This window comes from Lissotriton helveticus, chromosome 3_1, assembly GCF_964261635.1.
Source record: "Lissotriton helveticus chromosome 3_1, aLisHel1.1, whole genome shotgun sequence".
Taxonomy (NCBI): Eukaryota; Metazoa; Chordata; class Amphibia; order Caudata; family Salamandridae; genus Lissotriton; species Lissotriton helveticus.
In genome coordinates, this window is record NC_136061.1 from 404,117,917 (window position 1) to 404,140,100 (window position 22,184).

General features: G+C 42.7%; 1 protein-coding gene across 2 annotated transcripts in view; it reads left to right on the forward strand.

Annotated features, from left to right (window-relative positions):
• LOC144822536 (aldehyde oxidase-like) overlaps nucleotides 1-22,184 on the forward strand; it is a 578,143-nt gene that overhangs the window by 223,553 nt on the left and 332,406 nt on the right. The window lies entirely within an intron of this gene.

The window sequence follows — 22,184 nt, forward strand, 5'->3', positions numbered from 1 at the left end:
GTGTTTATTGGGAGATTTTAGTACTTAGATGTAAGTACCGATGCAGAGTCTAAAGTTCATGAGAAAGACTCTGTTCCCTTCATCTGTAAAATATACATAATCTCTCCTATAGATGCCATGCATATTGAAATGCAGATTGTTGTGGTATATGGACTCAATTCTATAGTCTCGGAGAAAAGTAGAAACAGATTTATTCACATTTTTTCCTAGCTTTCTCAATATGTGGACAAAATAGATTGGAGTAGTTCCATTTCTGCCTTTGGCATATGTTAGAATAGACAAAGGGAGTTTGGGGGAAAAGTGAAATTAAAACAGAAAAGAAATGATTGGTTGTTTGACAACATTCTACACAGAAAACTAGGGTGCATGTTTCTGTTTTTTAAAAGCTGATTCTTATTGGTTATCAGAACGTGATTGAAAATAACATTACGTAGGATAAGGTAGTATATTGAGAAGTCGAGCACACTCGCTGTTTTTTTTAGCAACATTGTGTGATGAACTTTTGCTTTCTTCGGAAGCCAGTATTGCTTTTTTGCATGGGTAGATGCTAATTTGTATATGGAAATGCAATCTGCTTTGGATTTTGAAAGTGAGCATAGATTTCACTGCTCTGTCTTTCAAAATGTAAACTATGTTTGCTCTGGGAGGGCGGGAGTCGTGATAATCCCGCTCTGTCAAAGCAAACATCAGTATACCGGGGGTAGGCATCCCCGGGACACTGCAGGAGCCGGTCGTAGTAGTTTCCAGGGCCCTCGAGGGCACCAGGTGGAGGGCCACGTAGTCTTCCTCCCGTAATACACAAATTCCCGGGGGTGGTGATTCCCGGAGCTTGAGGGGGGTCGTTGAGGCCCACATACTTGTAATTTTGTAGGGGGTTGGATGCAAAAGTGGTGCAAGGGGGTTGTAAATCTGGTACACAGTGTTTTGTTTTACTTTGCTTTCCTTTCTGTCATGTAGAGGATCCAGGGTAAATATAACGGTTTCTGTACAGCCAGTAACTTTTAACCCTACCCCCAAACGGTTTTCTGCCTGTTACTATAGTAACAGTTCATGGAACACTTACTTGAGCACAGAGGTTAGAAGTTCACCACAGTATGTTGCTAATAGTGTTGTACTTTTTATTCTTTTGAATTGGAACTGTAAGTTGTAGCTATACACTCTGGTAAAGATCTGGTGAAGAGCTAGCCTCAGAATTATACCTCAAATTATAAATATCATTTCTATTGTGGACTGCTACCCCCACAAAAAAAAAGACGTATGTATTTTTTTAATTAACTTTTATTAAAACAATAAATAACTGGAAATATAACTAAATGATAACAATACAATAAATAATTAGAGCCATAACTTTAACAAAACAATATAACAAACAACATATAATATGGAGTCCAATAGAAGTACTGTAGTTAATCTGCAAAACAAAAAAGAAAATTAGTGTTTAAAATTAGATCGATGTGACTAAATGAGGTCACACATTACAAGTCAAAGTAACACGACAATATTTTTTATTTTTTTAATGTGTGCAGTGTACCTGATAGATTTCACTTATCTTATAGGCTTGCATTCAAATGGTGTCTGTATAGAAGTGCTTACTGCGTCATATTTATATTACAGATGAAAAGGTCTTTAAAATGATTCACAGATAAGAGAGAATTAGATGAGAGATGAAGTCATTATGCAGGACAAAATTGGTTAGGGCTTATTTACAAAACTCTTGTGCCACTTTCGTGTTACTTTTCTCATGTTGAAAGTGACGCAAAAGTGGCCCAAGGGGTTTGTAAATAAGCTCTTTTATTTCTAATGCATTTAATTGGAGGTATTGTATATCTAGGCCGCTCTGCTTAACACTTTGGCCAACAGAGTTCACAACTTGAACTCCGCTTTGGTTGGTTACTTGCCGGATATGCAAGGCTGCATTCAAGAGGAGACCCCGAGTACTGGTGTGGAACTGCAAGTATGTGGAAGGACTTGCAGACTAAGAATCCGGTCAACTTTGGAAGGGATGTGTTAAGGATATTGAGAGAGGCTCCTTCTGTTTCATGAGAAGGCCCAAGTACCAGTGGAGCAACACCGTCAACCTCTACTGCACAGCCTAATATTTGTCCCCAATTTGGAACCCTTCAAGAGAAAAAGTAAGAAGGTTGGGAGCTTTGTATGCCATCCTAATACCTAATCATTCATTAGTTATACAGAGATCCACCCTGTATCAGACTCATCCGTACAAGTGTGAATTGGACATTATCTGACACCAAAAAAAACTCAAGTACTTATATCTGTTACTTTTTAACTTCGTCGACTACTCATATTGAGAGTATTTACCTTCACGTTATCCGTTAAAAATGTGTGTATCTGTATGGCTTCAGACAACTAGTTTATGCCATATTTGAGACATCAGTGTAATAAGCTGGAACAGGAGGATATACTTTTCTTCAACCTCTGCAATTTGCAGCTGATTTATGTAATATTCTGCAAACTGAAAAAAGAGTTAAAAATGTAATTGTTGTACATATGTCCAAGATTAATTTAAATGTACATAAAAACATTTGTTCTCAATAGGATTGGGGTTGACAAGCAATCAGCAGAGTTTATATTTGGCAAGCAAAATAGGAAATAGCATTGCATTATACAAATGTTAGGCCTAGATTGGTCACTCATTTCATTTACAAACTCCTGGCCTTGATCTGATAGAACCCTTTTTGTCTTCCATGATCTAGAAATTGAGAAATAAACATCAAGAAAAATTGAAAGACACGTCTTCAAATAAAAAAATTCAAAACAATATTTTCACTTTGTAACTCAAGTGCAGGCTGAAAATGTGAAACGAGCATTTAAATGAGAAACATATGGGTTTCAGAAACAAACGTCTATAAGACTATCACAATGGAGATTTACACTTTATAAAAAATATTTATAGAAGCAAGAAAAATTATAACACATATTGTTAAATTTCAAATGACATATTTGGCCAATAAAATTGAGAGGACATGTTTTTATTCGTTTTCTTGATACCAGAATGCCCACTAATTCTACCAAAACATGAGAGCAGCACAGTTATCTGTCAGCAAACACATGAGATACACAAATGCTTATCTCAGAATGCTTTTCAATCATGAAATGTTAAAGTCAAACCTGATAACTCCATTAGGTCCATTGCAATTTTGGGCTGATAGCATATGGAGAGCAGTCAGTGGATCTGGTATGTCGAGTGGTTGACCCCATCTGATATGGTGCATGGGCAGGAATAAACAGCTTGTGGCGACCAGTACGTCCCATGGTTGAGATATCTGTATAATGAGATAGAACGGAAGACAAATGAAGTTTAAGATTATTAAAAAACTTGGAGAGCGTGGTAAAATACAACATTGGCCAATCGATTACATGTGCAGTGCATGGGGAGGAAGTAGCACGTGGCGCACTACTTAAAAAAATTGAAGGCGGCAGGATTAAGTGATTTGTCCAGAAACATCGCTTAGCAAGGCAAGATATTGGCGGTATAAGAGCTGGAAACCGTGCTAAAATACAGCATTGCCGAAAACATTACTTTTGCAATGCATGGGGCACATGACGGACTACTTACACGAGAAAAACTACATCGCATTAAGTTGAACATCATGTAGCACAATGCTGTGGGAACGGCCACGTGGTGCTTGGAAAATAAAAGAAACATGGCAGGATTAAGAGATTTGCACACAACAAAGGATAGCAAATCAAGTTTAACGTTATTAAAAAACATGGAGAGCGTGCTAAAATATAACATTGAGCAATCGATTACATGTGCAGTGCATGGGGAGGAAGTAGCACGTGGGGCAGTACTTAAAAAAATTAAAGACGGCAGGATTAAGTGAGTTGCCCAGTAACATCGGCTACTAAGGCAAGATATTTGAGGTATAAAAGCTGGAAACCATGCTAAAATACACCATTGCCGAAAACATTACTTTTGCAATGCATGGGGCACTTGACGCACTACTTACATGAGAAAAACTACATCGCATTAAGTTGAACAGCATGTAGCACACTGCTGCGGGAACGGCCACTTGGCGCTTGCCAAATTAAAGAAACGTGGCAGGATTAAGTGATTTGCACAGAACAAAGGATAGCAAATCAAGTTTAACGTTATTAAAAAACATGGAGGGCGTGCTAAAATACAACATTGACCAATCAATTATATGTGCAGTGTATGGGGAGGTAGCAGCACGTGGCACACTACTTAAAAAACATTAAAGGCGGCAGGATTAAGTGATTTGCCCAGAAACATTGCCTACCAAGGCAAGATATTGGAGGTATTAGAGCTAGAAATAGTGCTAAAATACACTATTGCCAAAAATATTACTTTTGCAATGCATGGGGCACGTGACGCACTACTTACACAAGAAAAACTACATCACATTAACTTGAGCAGCGCGTAGCACACTGGTGCGGGAACAGCCACGTGGCGCTTGCCAAATTAAAGAAATGCGGCAGGATTAAGTGATTTGCCCAGAAACAAAAGTAATGAAGTCAACTTTAACGATATAAAAAAGTAGGAAAGCGTGCTTAAAAACAACATTGTCAAATCGAACAAAAAATTTGCATTTCCGTGGTATTTAAAGATCGTTCAGATTAATTAATTTAATTAGTCTTAAAAAAATGCTCACCTACGAAGACGTGGATACAAACACTCTCAATGGCTGTGACTGCAGAATAGGAAAAGTTCAAGAAGGTTGGCAGGTTATAAATGCTTTGCAGAAGGATGATTGGTTGAGCATGATGTCACTGGGTGTGAGAGCTGTGATTGGGCATGTTGTAATTGAGCATGCGCAAATAAAATACATTAGGGGTACATAGCCAAACGGTGGGACGTATTGTGCGCATGCAGAACATTAACACGCATGCGCTACCTCAAACATGCATGCGCAAAGTGAAGGCAACTCCTAGGAGGTATATACACAGATCGAAGTCAGACAGGGTTGGATTGGGATTAAAAATCAGCCCGGGCACAATAAAAAAAAAGTGGCCCACATTTGCATATTGCCTTTGCAAAACACTGCTTCGGCGAAGTTTTATTAAAAAAAAAACGGGGTTTAAGAAAAATGCACGGATTAGCTTGCACTGGTGAAACACACCTGAATGCAAGTAAGGCCGCTATTGGTCATGCACCCTGCCCCCACTCAATAAGCATATGTTAATGGGCTGGCCCCAGCGAGAGAAAGGGAATGACACCTCTGCTCATTGATAAAAGAGAAGTAATTGAGGCTGATCTGCCTCCAGAAAGGCCACTCAGGCACCCACTGGGCCGCTGGCGACATCCCAGTAACGCAGAAACCGCCAAATTGTCCCTAGGCTGCTCAAAAAAGCAGCCCACATCGACCCCTCGGGCATTGCCCGAGTGCCCGCGTTACCAACCCGACACTGAGTTCGGATGTCGATAGAACACCGGCTCCCGCAGGAGGCGGGGAGCCTTCGGGACAGTGGGGGAATTGAAGACCCTCTTACGGTTCCCAACGGTGACGGGCTAAAAAAATAAAGAAAAGGTTGTCCCCGGTGAATGGGGTCTCTGGGGCCTTGAAGTGGCTTCAGGGGGGGGCTATGCAGCCCTCGTCCATAAAATAATAATATATAATCAGTCATGCCCCAGGGGGTGGGGATCCCGGTGCCCGTAATATGCCACGGGAGGGGGGCCACGCGTCTACCTTTCCATAAAAGAATTGAATACGGATACTCCGCTTATTATCTTCGTACCATAAGCGCACCTTTCCGATCACGCGTTGAAGGCTAATTGGCTGTCAAGTGGTTGTCAACATTCGAAACTAGAACTGTTGGCAGCCATTTTTTGCCTCGGTACAAGGAAGCTGAAGAAGCGTGTGAAATGTTTGTTTCAAACGTGAAAAGGGGGAGGGTAGACACACCCTGATCCTCTAGGTCTGCTCAGGGGGTCCTACAAGGACCTCCAGTGCCCCTAATTTTTTTTTGGGGTAAAATCGCGTGGTGTGCGTATGATCCGCGCATTCTAGCGATATTAAAAAAAAAAAATGTGAGCTTTCACGCGTCTTTGGTAATGTGCATTCTTTCAACTGTTTAGAGAAGATGCAGCAGTGCTGAATGCAGGATGCACCATTGAGTAAGAAAAGGTAACGATAACACTATTTACCTGCTAAGTGAATTTCCTTTCAAAGGCTAACATTGACTGGTTTCACTTGCAAATTCTTCTAAGTGTGGAGTTTTGAAACTTTAAAATATTCACCTAAAAACATCTGAACAACGAATTACCATTTACTCACCCGTTATCAGGAGAGAAACCAGTGCTATTGATGAAGCAAAGCTTTGCATATTTTGCGGCTTGCCGAAATCAAGAACCTCATTTATGTGTAATAAGGTAACCCGTGTATGTTTTACTAACGTTTATATTTAGCTTAAGTAAAGTTCCCGAAGCTTGCCTATGTGTATTTCTAATGAATTAATCCGTGTCCTTTTAAAAATGGCCGTCGCTTGTATTTTAGTTACTGCGCATGCGTCAGCCACACTCACGTGTCCTGACGCGTCTGCAGAAGTGGAGGGAAAGTTATGCGCATGCGTAATTCATAGCTGTGCTTATCATGTGGTACTGCTCGTGCCACTGCTCTTGTGTCCGTGTCAATGTAGCTAACATTTAATGCAATTAAGTTTATTTCTTGATGATGAGTTAAAAGTACAAACCCTGTGATGTGTTTTCATAATGACATTATTATGTATTAATTTGTTTTCGCTTACTTTTCATGTATCGCGGGAAATGGGGGTCTGAGTGAGAGGAGAGCCATATTGGAGGTCCCTTCTGCGCCTGTGCGACATTCGGCAGCACGAGGGACCTTGGCTGATGGAACATAGCCAGCTGGCAGTGATGGGCGAGATGCTCCTGAGAAAGTCACCTCTGCCCTGCGAGAACAGCGAATGTGGCTCCTTATGTGATACATTGTTATATTGCGCTACTGTTAGCTCATGGGAACCCCAAATCTGCTAGGCGGTACCCAAATATGTTAATGAAGGCTTCAATTCGCGTATTGTGATTGGTGTGTTACCCAAACCCTACCTTAGGACCAATCGAAATTGAGGGATTCTGACACTTTGCAACATTGGAGGGTGGTACACTGTCCCCAAACTGTATATCTACCCTGGGTTCACCTAGTGAACCGTCCGACTTGTCTGGTTTAGCTGACCTGTCACTGACCCAACGCACTCAATAGGTGACTGAAGATACAGAGCGCTGCGGAGCACTCTGTCCGAATTTGACCATAGACTAAGGTTTTACTGAACCTTAAAGTGCTGGCAAAGCACTTAGCTGGGAGTTCGCTGACCCAATCGGGGTCTTGATCGATAGCTGCAGAGCGGGTGGAGCGCAGGCGTTGCTTCCGAACTGTGGGTTCCGGTCCTATCCTGAAGAGGGTCCTGTCCTGAAGAGGGTCCTGTCCTGAGGGTTTGCTGTCCTGTCCTGAGGGTCCTGTCCTGATTCCTTTTTCCGAGGGTATCCTGTCCTGTCCTGGGTGTCCATTCTGCACCTGCTGTCCTTTGAGGGTATCCTTCCTTGAGGGTTTCCTGTCCTTAACTGACCCGTGGCCAGGGTTTGGTTTCCACACCTTTTCTAGGTAAATATTACTCTGAACCTCTTGAAATTCTTGCACCTTCTGAATTTCTAACTTTTGCTTAAATAAAGTTCAACATTGCATATGTTATATTTCCATGCCTTTCCGCAACTATTGAACAGTCATTTATAATTTTGCAAAGTTATTCCTATGTCTTCTCATTTGTTAGAAATCATATTTTGCATAGCAGTGTGTCATTTTCTGATATGGTCTAGAACTTCGTTGCCTAGGTTGTTCAAAGGCCCCTTCACCTTAAGTGAAGCGTGTTATTCATTATAAGTTCTTCTATAGTCACACACACTTAGTCTATCCCTGTCTAGATAATACTGACTTACATAGTATTTTCTCGTTACATTATTTTGTACCTTGATGATTACTCTGTCATTATTTCTTTCTGCCTATGTGATTTACGTTATCTTGGTTATTGATTGCCTTATTTTACTGTACCTCATGCAAGAAAATATTGAACTTTAGATAAACATTTTAAAACTTCCAGTTGTCCGTGGTCATTTAAACAGTATTTGAATGTTATTGGTTGGGTTTGTATTTTGCTGCCTTTCCTTTACAGCTAGCTCCCTGATTCATTGTGGTCATTAGGCACCCGCATCGGTGGATGGTAAGTCGGGTGCACCGAAATTTAGTAGCAGGGAACACACACACATCAACCTGGTAGAGCTCGTGAAGTCACCTGATCGATGTATATGGTGATTTGAAAAGTATATGGGCCCTGAAGCCGGAAACGGCGAAAACTATTGGTCGGGTGGCCTCGCGCGCTCTATCAGTTTTCTGGTAGCTAGAGGATGGTTAGGGACTAGTTGAGAGTAAGGCAGGGATTAGTTGGACTAGTTAAGTCGGAAGCTGCTATTATATTAATGCTGCTATAAGAGCGGCTGTTCTGAGGGAACTGATCACTCTCTTGTGAATACGCTGCTGAAATTCATGAATTACTGTATTGTTATTATTCTTGTTCTTATATTGTTATATGTACTAATCCATGCAATTGTCAACCGTCTTGTTTCTTGTTGTCCGAACTCCCCGGGGAATTGAAAGGGCAAGTGGTGAATAGAATCCATTGTCCTGAGGTCACAGGTTCGAGGAAAGTTAGGTGCAGGTTAGGATAACCGGGAAGCACTAACTAGGGTTTTCTGAATACATGTGTGAATAAATGACAGTAACGGGGTTCATTGGCAAAATTCCCATAGTGGCGTAACCTAGTAAGGGTCACATCGGAAGAGTAGCAGGGTCCTCGGAGCTAGCGTGAAAGCAGAGGGGTCCGCTGAGAAACCTTAAAACTCGGAATATATCCCGGAAAGAAGTGGATGAGTTTAGGGGAATAACAGGTTCACCGATGCTAGAGTGAAGGGTAGGCGGAAGAGATCTGCCCGCAGCGAGTGAAAAGTAAATGGAAGTAGTTTACTTGCAGTAAAAGAATTCTTACTCTGTCTAGGCACTTGAGCACTGTGGCGAATGTGTATTTGTTGTAAAATAACCAAGCACTGAGCACTTTAAAAGAAAGAAAGTTTCCGTTACCTTGTGAAGGGAGGGAGTCAGTCGCGAAGCGCCTCTGACGTCACTCTGTGCCGCGCTGGGATTGGTAGAAGCAGCGGGCGGGTAGCGGAGCTGAAAATTGTAAAGGAGGGGTGAGCGCCAGAGCGTGGGAACTGTCTCACGAAGGGGCCGTGCACCCATTGGCGGAGCTTATTTTGTGTCGCGCACCCATTGGTTGCACGAATTTTCTGAAGCGTATTCTGATTGGAGGTAGTTTGTAAACAAAGTTAGCGCAGAAGTCGTATGTGGCACTCGCGGACTACAGAGACGCGACCTGATCCAAGGCATCTAGGGTTTGAAAGGGATCAGTGGAAGGCTAACAGATACGATATTATGTACGGAACCAAGAGAAAAATGTCCCTTGTAAGTAAGGTGAAAAATTATTTTAAAACGGACAAACCGATTAAATCTAGGGAAGGTGTTCTTGTCCCAGCACCCAATACTCCCGCCTCATTCATGATGTTTGACCGAGGGTACAATACCTGTGTGTGGCTGGAGAATTGGGTGAAGTATACAAAAGATGACGGAGTATTGGCTTTTCCGTTAGATGGTACTTTCAATGGTAGGATTTTATTTAATTTAAGAACCCGAATGAATGAACTGCATCCCAGACCAAGACTAACGCAGTATGAGGCATTAGAGGAATGGGAGATTGAGGCTTTTGAAAGAGAAAGACCCCGAATGGACAAGGGTTTGACCAAGTGGTACCCCAGGCAGAAACAGGAATCCAGGGATAAAAGGATGAAACAGTGGAGGCAGAGCATGATTGTTGAGGGTCTGTTTCCCATGATGCCGGCATGTCATAACATTGGAGCGGGTGAGAAAAGTACTGAAAAATGTAAGCATTGGGGGGCCCTGGGGGATTCAGATGATGAACTAATAGATGACATCTGTACCAGAAGTCCGCCACCTTACAATGAGGGAACCCGACCTTCCAGTGTAGGAGATGTTCCCCGACGGCACTTCCTAAAGGAAGAAGACAGGTCCCTGGGACTGGGAGGGGGTGGTCAAGTATTGCCCTATCCTGAAAAACCCGAACCGACGGAAACAAGGGATATATATCCCAAAGTGCCCGCAAGTCAGGAAGAAAAATATTCACGTACGAAAACCTTTTTTCCCAGACCCTTGTATGAAAGCGAAGAGAAACCCTCGAATTCAGGACTGCCTTTTGTTCAACCTCCATATAGGGAAGAGCGCAGGTCCTTTAATACTGGAACTTTATTCCCGAAACCAAATTATGGGGGAGGACCAAGTGAAACGCATCCTACTGCCCCGAGTTTTACTCCTCCATTGACCCCACAGATATTACATGACACAACTCTAAGAAGGGTACTAGTGGAAAAGGAGCAAGAGGCTCTAGCTAGACAAAGAACAGAAATAATTCAGAAAATTTCTCAGATAAATACCAGTCCTGAGGCATTGACTATTCCAGTAACTATTGGACCGGTGGTCCCGTTATACGGAAATGGTCAGGGAAATCCGATTACTCCAGTCATGAACCCAGTCATAGCAACCCCGAGACAGGAACCAATCATCATAGATGATCAGTCCAGTGAGTGCGAGTCTGAAGTTGCATTCTTGGAATTGCCAAACAAACAGACTGGAAAGGGAATACAGCAGAGGTATAACCCTTTTAATACAAAAGAAATTAAATTAGAGACAGCAACAGGTACTAGGAATGTCTCTCTGGTAACTCCGGATGAAATTGAGAGTTGGAGTCGTGAATTAGAAAAGCAGACTCCGCAAACAAAGCCTTTAGACCTCTACAAGCTGAGGGTTGAAATAGAAGAATTAATGGCAGGAAATGTGGGGTTGGATCGATTGAATACCTACTCTGAGGAAGAATTGTCGTTCATATGTAAAAGCTTTACAAGGAACACCAGAGTGCTCCATGAAAAACTGACCGAAACAGCAGTTAGTATGGGGGTAGATATCTCAAAATCCAAGCCCTTACAGAAACCGTACAGAGCAGACTTCTCAGACAAAGATATAGAACACCTGAATGTGGCAGGGAAGAAGTTGCAGATTAAAGAATTAATGGGGGTACTGCAGAAATGGGGAGATGTGGAAAAATGGAGAAGCAGGTGGGCGAAAAAGAGGGAAGAGGTTCGCTCCCGACAAGTGACTCCCGAGTTTGCTTTAAGAGAGGTAGAAAAACCTGAGCAGTTATGCCCCATGCGCGAAGTTCCAGGGGGGAAATATGTGCATGTCCCCTGGTCTAGGCAGGATATTGTGTCCTTCACGAACGATTTTCCAAAATTACGAGAGAAACCAGTTGACTGGTACAGGCAGGTGGAGAGGTTCGTGAAGGTACAGAAATGTCTGTGGAAAGACCTGGATGGGTTTTTCGACATTGTGGTTCTAGTAGATTTATGGACCCAGTGTAAAATAGCCATAGACTGGCCCAGTGAGGAGTATCCCAGAAACAAGGAAACTGGGGAGCCATCAAAGGATGTCATGCGAAAATATGAGCAGGTAATTCAGCACTTGAAAGAAAAGGTGCCCGCTAAGGAAACTGATTGGACAAAAATAGATAGAACAACACAGGAAAGGGACGAGACAGTGCACTCTTTCTATGAGAGGTTATTGCAGGTATTTAAAACATACAGTGGTATTGACAACATCGACCTGAAGGATATGACGCACTTTATTTACAGGTTTGTAAATGGTTTAAGACCTGAAATTTGTCAGTGGATAAAAGACAATAAAATCTGTTGGCATACTAAGAAAATGGATGAGGTCCTGCGGTACGCTAAGTACTGCGAGGACGAGATGGCAGAAAAGAAAAAGGCCCTTAAGGAGAAGGTTATGTGGGCTCAGGTGAAGCTCGCAGAACAACAGGAAAAACAATTGAGTAACATGGTTAAAAATGCTGAGAACAAAAGTCCTGGGGGAGGGGGTGGAGGAAAGCCCCGGCCCAAATTTAGCAGGGAAGAGGCTATGAAAAAATTTCCCTGCCATCAGTGCGGCGAAATTGGGCACTGGCGAAACGAGTGTCCCCAATTAGTCGATGTTAATGAGAAAACTCCTGATTTAATTCCACAGACGCAGAAAGAAAGACCAAGAAAGACTCAACCCCAGGTAAAAACAGTTCAGGTGCCTCGAGCACCCAAACAGGTATACAGGGGAAGACAGGCAGAAAATGAAGAGATAGAGGTTTGGGAAAGCGGGGAGAACAGAAATACAGCAACTTCGCAGTATCTGCTGAATGATACCTTCCTTTGTAATGATCAGGACTGACGGGGCCTGAGAGGGGAGGACGAGGAGTGCGTACTTGGCGCTTCCTTGCCGGTAGACCAGTCTGGACCATATATTGAAGGAAAGGTTGACGGAAATGATGTCACCTTCCTGTTGGACACTGGCGCTACCCGTTCTACTGTAAGAACAGTGGACGTTCCAAACCTACCCCTCTCGGGAGAAAATATCCAAGTAGTAGGTGTATCTAATCAATTGATTAGTACTCCTGTTACCGAACCAATGGAGATTTCAATTGGAAATTTTAAACAGATGCATAGATTTGTCGTCTGTGACACCAGTCCAGTAAATTTACTGGGACGTGATTTGCTGTGCAAAATGAACTGTACCATCTTTTGCACACCAAAAGGTGTTGAAATACAGACCCCAGATGAAGACGGCATTTATAAATTATTGTTGCTTAGACCTGACTCAGAAATTAAAAGATTGACCCTGCAGGACTTGCCCCAAGAACTCCAGGAAGCCGTAAAACCAGAGGTGTGGGATTTCACTGGAAAGGATGTGGGGTTGATGAAAGATGTGGACCCCATACAAATAGCCATCAAGGACAATGCAGTATATCCTAACACTAGGCCCTACCGAATGAATGCTGAAGTGAAAGCAGGTGTCACTCTGGAAATACAGAAATTATTGGAAGGAAACATCATACAGGAAGTGATGAGCAGCCCATGCAACTCACCGATTATGGGCATCAAAAAGCCTAGTGGCAAGTATAGGGTAGTGCAGGACCTGAGAAAGGTTAACAAAATTGTAGTTCCTTGCTGCCCTATTGTCCCGAACCCTGCAGTAATTCTGTACCAGATTCCTTGGGATGCTGAGTGGTTCACTGTGATTGATTTGTGTCATGCATTCTTTTCGATACCCCTGCACCCCGACAGCAAATTTCTTTTCTCATTTGCTTTCGAGGGTCACGTGTATTGTTGGAACAGGGTCCCTCAAGGGTATACAGAGAGTCCCTCTATCTTTAATCAGATCTTGAAAAAATGTCTAGAGACTTTGATCTTACCTGGGAACTCTGTATTAGTGCAGTACATAGACGACCTTCTATTGGCGTCTAAAAGTCACAGGGACTGTGTAGTTGACACCATTGCCCTCCTAAATCACCTGTGTGAGAAAGGGCATAAAGTGGCCCCTGACAAACTACAGTTCTGTGCAAAATCAGTGAAATATCTAGGACACCAGATAGAAAAGGGTGTCAGAAAAGTCACTTCAGAAAGAGTGAGAATAATTCAAAAAATGCAGTTGCCCCGTACTCAAAAAGAAGTCAGAATGTTCCTGGGTGTATTAGGGTACTGCAGGCAGTGGATTCTGGGATTTGCAGCCTTAGCCAAGCCCTTGATAAAAATGACCACGAGAGGAATGCCAGATGTTGTACAGTGGGACGATGAAAGTCTAATGGCTTTCACAAGATTGAAAAACTGTCTGTGTACAGCCCCTGCGTTGGGAATGCCAGATTATTCCAAAGAGTTTGCCCTATTCTGTGACACTCGCGATAATTGCGCATTGTCAGTCCTGACTCAAGAACATGGCACGACCAGGAGGCCTGTGGCCTATTTCTCTGCCACACTGGACCCAGTAGCCGCTGGGTTACCAGGCTGTCTGAAAGCAGTAGCTGCTACCTGTGCAAGTTTGGAGCAGAGTGAGTCCATTGTCATGGGACATCCTGTGACCGTGTATGTTTCACATGGAGTGGTAATCCTATTGACCAGAACTAAAACACAGTATCTCACCCCTAGTCGGCTGACTAAATACGAGAGGATTCTTGTGGGTGCAGCAAATGTGAGCATTGTTAGGTGCGGTATTCTGAACCCTGCCACCTTACTCCCCGACCCCTTGGACATGGAAGGTGGGGATGATGATGAACATGATTGTATTGATCTGACAGAGTTCAGTACCAAGCCACGCCCTGACATAAAAGAAGTACCATTGCCTGAGCATGATAAAGAACTATTTGTGGATGGTTCCTGTCTAAGACATGAATTAGGAGGCTTGAGTGCTGCTTATGCAGTAGTGTCTTTCACAAAAATTGAACAAGCAGGTTACCTATATAACATCAAGTCTGCACAAGTAGCCGAATTGATAGCCATGATAATGGCTTGCAAAATTGGGAAGGATTTACGCATAACAGTGTATACTGACAGTCAGTACTGTTATGGCGTTGTGCATGACTTTGGCCAATTATGGCTACAAAGGGAATTCATGACTTCCTCAGGTACTCCCATTCGGAATGCAAAAGTTGTTCATGACCTTTTAGAGGCCATCCAGTTACCCAAAGAACTGGCAGTGGTAAAATGTACTGCTCATCAAAGGAGCATGGACAGAGTATCTCTGGGAAACGATTATGCTGATCGAGTGGCTCAATGGTGTGCCAAAGATCGGTATATTGTAAATCCAAAACGAGGGGGGCCAGGAACCAGCTGCCAGCTTCAGGTGTTTGAGGAAGTGCCTACATGGGATGAGGTGAGAGAGTGGCAGGAGTCGGCTCCTTGGCAAGAAAGAGAGAAATGGAAGGAGGATGGATGTAGACCGAGACGTGTGGATGGTGTCATCATAGGTCCAACTGGTATGCCTGTGTTACCCCGACACTTGCTTGGCACAATGGCAAGATTAATACATGAAGGATCACACATTGGTAGGGATGCCATGATTCTGGTATTTCAACAGACTTGGTACAATAAAAAGTTCAGGAAGGTAGCAGAGTCCCTCTGCCAGAGGTGCCTGTCATGTCAACAGATGAACCCAGGCAAGAGGACAATGGTTGAACTTAGCAAGATTGGGAGGTCAGGGGGTCCCTTTATAAAGATACAGGTTGATTTCATCACCATGCCCCGTTGTGAAGGGAAACGATATGTCCTTGTCATTGTTTGCGTATTTTCAAAATGGGTAGAAGCTTACCCCACTCCTCAAAGTGATGCACTGACAGTAGCGAAGTGTTTACTAAAAGAACTGATACCTAGGTTCGGAATACCATGCATTATTGAATCAGATAAGGGTGGACATTTCCAGAATGACATACTGGCTGAACTTTGTAAGGCCTTTGGAATAAGGCAGAAACTCCATTGTGCATACCACCCAGAGGCTTCTGGAATAGTGGAACAAGTAAATGGAACTATCAAAAACAGACTAGCAAAACTGACAGATGCTACTGGCATGACCTGGGTGAAGGCCCTGCCCCTGGTCCTAATGGGACTAAGAAGTGTTCCAGACCGCAAGACAGGCCTAAGTCCCCATGAAATCATTATGGGAAGAGTGATGAGACAAGCATGGGTGCCAGGAAGCAAACTGTTGAGTATTACTGATGATTTGGTGCTTGAATACTGCAGAAGATTGGGTGACCAAGTGCGTTCTATCTCTCGCCAGATTGGAGACGACGGTATCCTCAATCCAACGACTCCTCTCCACAACTTGGTTCCAGGAGACTGGGTCAAAATAAAGAAGCACACTCGATCAAGCTGTCTGGCACCAAGGTGGGGAAAGAAACGCCAAGTAATTCTGGTGACAACCACTGCAGTGAAAGTCGCAGGTGTTCCCCAGTGGATCCACGCCGGACACACTCAGAAGGTATTGCCAGACAAAGGATTTGAAGAACCAGGGCAACCAGCAGAGGACCCTGAAGGAGCCAGACCAGTAGCAACTGACAACGAGCAGCCCAGCACCAGTCAGGTTGCAGGAACAGCAGACGTTGGCCCAGGAGTAGTTGACTGCGAACTGCCAAGAAACCAGCCTGCTGAAGAGGTCCAGGAAACTGAGCCAGGAGTAGCTGAAGACGAGCTGCCAAGCATATGGCCAGAAGAATGGATACGGATGATTGATCTGACCGAAGATCCTATCAGAACAAGAGAACGACTTAGTGAAGGTAGAGAGTGGACTAGTCAGGAAAAGCAAGGCACAGGCGAAGATCCTCAGCCACTTGAGATTCAAATCAAAACTGAGGAAGGAGAAGGTCAGACAGGGACAGAGCACGTGATTGATACAGATCAAGTGAATAAGACTGAACAAATACCCGATACTGAACAAGTACCCGATACTGAACAAGTGCAGGATACAGAGCAAGTGTTTGATACTCCTCCGCTAACTCCTGATGTGGATAAGGGACAGACTAGACATAGAGTAATAGTTCGAGCAGAAGAAAATCAAGAGATCGAAGTGCTTGAACAGGATCAGATAGGGTTAGAAAAACGGGTTCAGGAAACAGAAACAGAAATAGAAACAGAGACAATTGAAAGCCAAAAACAAAATATTCCTGAACAAGGCCAGATTAGCAACCAGGCAGAAAAATTTGATGCTAGCCCTGGAACTAGTCAGATAAGGGAAGTAGAAGAAGAAAGTGGAGAAGAATTACCACAAGATAAAGAGAACAAGAGAATAAGAAAAGAAAGTGAAGTCAAAGTACCGACTAAGAGACTAAAGAAAAGAAACAACCTTGAGCCTAGGTTTGTAAAAAGACTGAGACTAAGGATAAAGACAGTGGAAGAAAAACGTGCAGAAGCAAGAAGAAGTGCTCGAATAGCAGAACAAGAAGAAGACTCTTCCAAAAGAAGGAGTGAGCGAATAAAAAGACAAAACAAAAAGTACAAGTCTCCTGAATGGACACTGGTTTTGGAAGAACTTGAAGATCTTGATATAACTGACGTAAGCGACGGAGAACCTGTCCCAGAGTACTCAGCTGAAGAGGAAGACGAGCCACCGTGAATTTGCACAAAGTAAGCTAGTTGTGTAAAAAGTAAAAAAGAGGGGTGAGAACACTCCTACTGAGCTAAAATGTCTGATTCAACAGTGAATGGTAGTCCTAGTTGCAGCCGTTTTAAGACGTGTTGCAAGGTGTGTATATGTAGTGTAGTAGTACTGATAGTTATCTGGATAGGATTAACAATTTTCATTCCCTTTGCTGTAAGTAAAGATACTAACATTGTCCCTACTGAAGTTGTAAATACTGACAATGAGGAACTGACAACACAGAGTGTAGAAAGACATGAGAGAGCATTGAGACAAACTAAACGAGACTTAGAAGCATCAGATGAGAAAGGACTACATTACCATGGAATGAAAAACAGGACACATTTGAATGTTTTCGCAAACTTGTTAATACACTATGTAGAAACTATGGAAATTGAAGATTGCTATGTCTGCATGAAGCTACCTACTTCGGTGGCTGAAGGCGTGACATACCATCATCTGCCATTAACATATGGAATTTCCTGTAGCATTTTAGCTAGTTTATTTTACAAAAGGGGACCGTTACAGTATTATTACTCTAACAATGACGTGATCTTTTCTGAACTTCCTATACGTGGGAACTTGAATCCTGTACATACCAAAACTGACACCATAAGATATATGGGAGACTACTTTCTGACTATAGGGAACATTGACATAGCAGACGCACACAGAGATAACTTGACTTGTTCTTTGCGTGAGCAGGAAAAGATGTTCCTGAACATGGCAGAGAAAAGGAGAATTAAAATTCAGAAGAAGGCTAATGACGAAAGTCAGAAAAAGCCAAAGTGGGCAGAAAACATGGAAGGCACCTCATCTGGTGGAGCGGGTCCTGCTCTGTTGCTGGATTTTGAAAAGAAAGGCAAGCTATGTCTTCACCGCGAGAAGACTAGCTATTATAATAATGTTTTCATTGGTTCCAGTGAATGCGAACATAATTACAAGGTAATTGGAGGTTGGGGTTTCAAAAATGGGTCAGAGCCTGTGTTTCCTGGAATTTATTATATTTGTGGGGACAAGGCTTATTTCAAATTGCCGGATCACTGGTATGGGAGCTGCTACTTTGGCATTGTTTTCCCAAAAATATACCATGTGAATGGAAAAGCTGGAAGCAATGAAGATACTAATGGCTTAGTGCGTAGTAAAAGAGAAAGTATAGGTGAAATTATGGGTAGTATTTTCAGTGCACTGATACCTGGAGTGGGAGTGGTTCTGAACACTCACCGAATTTGCAAATTGTCTACTATAGTAGATGTGCTGTCTACTGAAACAGCTCATGGATTTCTGCTGGTCAATACCGAAATGGTTGCGATCAGATCAATGGTTTTACAAAATCGACTTGCTCTTGACACCTTATTAGCGAAAGAGGGCGGAGTCTGCCGGATGTTGAAGGCGCAACATTGTTGCACTTATATTCCGGATAAAAGTGTACAGATCAAAAGATATGTGAAAAACATTACTAATTTGGCAAAGGAACTCAAACCACTCGAGGTTGATAGTGCCTGGAAGAGACTGGTAGATGGTCTCTCAAATGTAGGTCATTGGCTTGCTAGCATAGGTAAAAGCTTATTATTCAAAATTCTGATGCCAATTGGTATTATAGGTCTTATTATACTTTCCATTTTCTTATGCTGTAAATACCGCAAGCGCACCAAAAAGCACGAGGTTAATGCAAGAGGAGTGAAACGAAGTGTGGATGAGATTGAATTAGAGGAAGTGAATGATCAGATATACAAAAAGGTGAAAACTTCTCACCCTGCTAAAACTGAAAGAGAAAAGTTAGAGCGGTTGCTGGAAGAAATAGAACTTTATAAAGTGTGAAAGAAAGTTGGCATCTGGTTCCAGTATAATTTGTGATGATAGTAGATATCATCAAAGAGGGGATTGATGAAGCAAAGCTTTGCATATTTTGCGGCTTGCCGAAATCAAGAACCTCATTTATGTGTAATAAGGTAACCCGTGTATGTTTTACTAACGTTTATATTTAGCTTAAGTAAAGTTCCCGAAGCTTGCCTATGTGTATTTCTAATGAATTAATCCGTGTCCTTTTAAAAATGGCCGTCGCTTGTATTTTAGTTACTGCGCATGCGTCAGCCACACTCACGTGTCCTGACGCGTCTGCAGAAGTGGAGGGAAAGTTATGCGCATGCGTAATTCATAGCTGTGCTTATCATGTGGTACTGCTCGTGCCACTGCTCTTGTGTCCGTGTCAATGTAGCTAACATTTAATGCAATTAAGTTTATTTCTTGATGATGAGTTAAAAGTACAAACCCTGTGATGTGTTTTCATAATGACATTATTATGTATTAATTTGTTTTCGCTTACTTTTCATGTACCGCGGGAAATGGGGGTCTGAGTGAGAGGAGAGCCATATTGGAGGTCCCTTCTGCGCCTGTGCGACATTCGGCAGCACGAGGGACCTTGGCTGATGGAACATAGCCAGCTGGCAGTGATGGGCGAGATGCTCCTGAGAAAGTCACCTCTGCCCTGCGAGAACAGCGAATGTGGCTCCTTATGTGATACATTGTTATATTGCGCTACTGTTAGCTCATGGGAACCCCAAATCTGCTAGGCGGTACCCAAATATGTTAATGAAGGCTTCAATTCGCGTATTGTGATTGGTGTGTTACCCAAACCCTACCTTAGGACCAATCGAAATTGAGGGATTCTGACACTTTGCAACATTGGAGGGTGGTACACTGTCCCCAAACTGTATATCTACCCTGGGTTCACCTAGTGAACCGTCCGACTTGTCTGGTTTAGCTGACCTGTCACTGACCCAACGCACTCAATAGGTGACTGAAGATACAGAGCGCTGCGGAGCACTCTGTCCGAATTTGACCATAGACTAAGGTTTTACTGAACCTTAAAGTGCTGGCAAAGCACTTAGCTGGGAGTTCGCTGACCCAATCGGGGTCTTGATCGATAGCTGCAGAGCGGGTGGAGCGCAGGCGTTGCTTCCGAACTGTGGGTTCCGGTCCTATCCTGAAGAGGGTCCTGTCCTGAAGAGGGTCCTGTCCTGAAGAGGGTCCTGTCCTGAGGGTTTGCTGTCCTGTCCTGAGGGTCCTGTCCTGATTCCTTTTTCCGAGGGTATCCTGTCCTGTCCTGGGTGTCCATTCTGCACCTGCTGTCCTTTGAGGGTATCCTTCCTTGAGGGTTTCCTGTCCTTAACTGACCCGTGGCCAGGGTTTGGTTTCCACACCTTTTCTAGGTAAATATTACTCTGAACCTCTTGAAATTCTTGCACCTTCTGAATTTCTAACTTTTGCTTAAATAAAGTTCAACATTGCATATGTTATATTTCCATGCCTTTCCGCAACTATTGAACAGTCATTTATAATTTTGCAAAGTTATTCCTATGTCTTCTCATTTGTTAGAAATCATATTTTGCATAGCAGTGTGTCATTTTCTGATATGGTCTAGAACTTCGTTGCCTAGGTTGTTCAAAGGCCCCTTCACCTTAAGTGAAGCGTGTTATTCATTATAAGTTCTTCTATAGTCACACACACTTAGTCTATCCCTGTCTAGATAATACTGACTTACATAGTATTTTCTCGTTACATTATTTTGTACCTTGATGATTACTCTGTCATTATTTCTTTCTGCCTATGTGATTTACGTTATCTTGGTTATTGATTGCCTTATTTTACTGTACCTCATGCAAGAAAATATTGAACTTTAGATAAACATTTTAAAACTTCCAGTTGTCCGTGGTCATTTAAACAGTATTTGAATGTTATTGGTTGGGTTTGTATTTTGCTGCCTTTCCTTTACAGCTAGCTCCCTGATTCATTGTGGTCATTAGGCACCCGCATCGGTGGATGGTAAGTCGGGTGCACCGAAATTTAGTAGCAGGGAACACACACACATCAACCTGGTAGAGCTCGTGAAGTCACCTGATCGATGTATATGGTGATTTGAAAAGTATATGGGCCCTGAAGCCGGAAACGGCGAAAACTATTGGTCGGGTGGCCTCGCGCGCTCTATCACTGCATCTTGTAGCCCAGCACTGACCCTGAAAAGTAGTTCTAAGTACACTTACAAGTAACTTGTATTTTCTTCCATAGGAACCCCCTTCCTATAAAAAGAAAATGAATAAAGTTAGAATTGCGGATCAGGCTCTAGGGGATGATGTCCAAGGACCAAAAAAAGTAAAAGGAAGGGGGGGCACACAATGTAATGAGATTTTAAAAATACAATATCTAAAAATAAATAGTTAAAAAAAATAGTAAATCAGTATAAAAAAAAACCATTGAAATTCCCCTGTTATTTTTAGTTGTACTAACTATAACTCACGCGCCCGCAATCCACTGCTGATGATGTCACATATTACATCATTCATGACATGGTCAGTGAAATCACTGATGACATCACTGATGACATCTCAAATGACATCACTGATTTGTCCATTCCAAATCTAAAGACTTTACAACACCCAATACAGGGTAAAGGCATGTGTTGTAAAGCCCTGCATGTGTTGTGAAGCCTGCTTGGTAAATGCATTCTCGGTAAAGATCTGCGTTGTAATGTCTGATATTCTACCAAACATCCTAGTACAGTTCTTTGAATAAAAAAATTGAACTCAGTTAAAAAGAAAATTAATTTAATGTGTTGTATACACCAAAACGTAAAACCTGTGACTGCAAGGTCTAAAATTCACCCTATGGGAGTGGGTAGTCACAGGAGTGCTTAAACTGTTTTTGCCATGTCTCAGCCTCCATAATGTTTTAGAACTTCTGCTTTCCCACATGCACAATAAAGTCTAAGAACTCTGACAGAGCTTTGGCAATATCAGTAGTGGTTTATAACTTTGCGTGCATGCAGGCAGGGCTTACTTACCTTGGTTTACTACAGCAAAGTCATGGGATGCCGGACTTTGCCTTTCATTCAGAGTAGAACAGAACTCCTGAAACCTTGTGTCATTTTCCAAGAAAAAGCCAAACCTCTAACCTTCACAAAAGAAAAATAGGGAAAGCATAACTGCAATACAAGTATATTTCGCTGGTAAACCCCTGATTTAACACAAGATCATCATTAAATCAGCGTACAGAAATATGGACACGCAAAATACA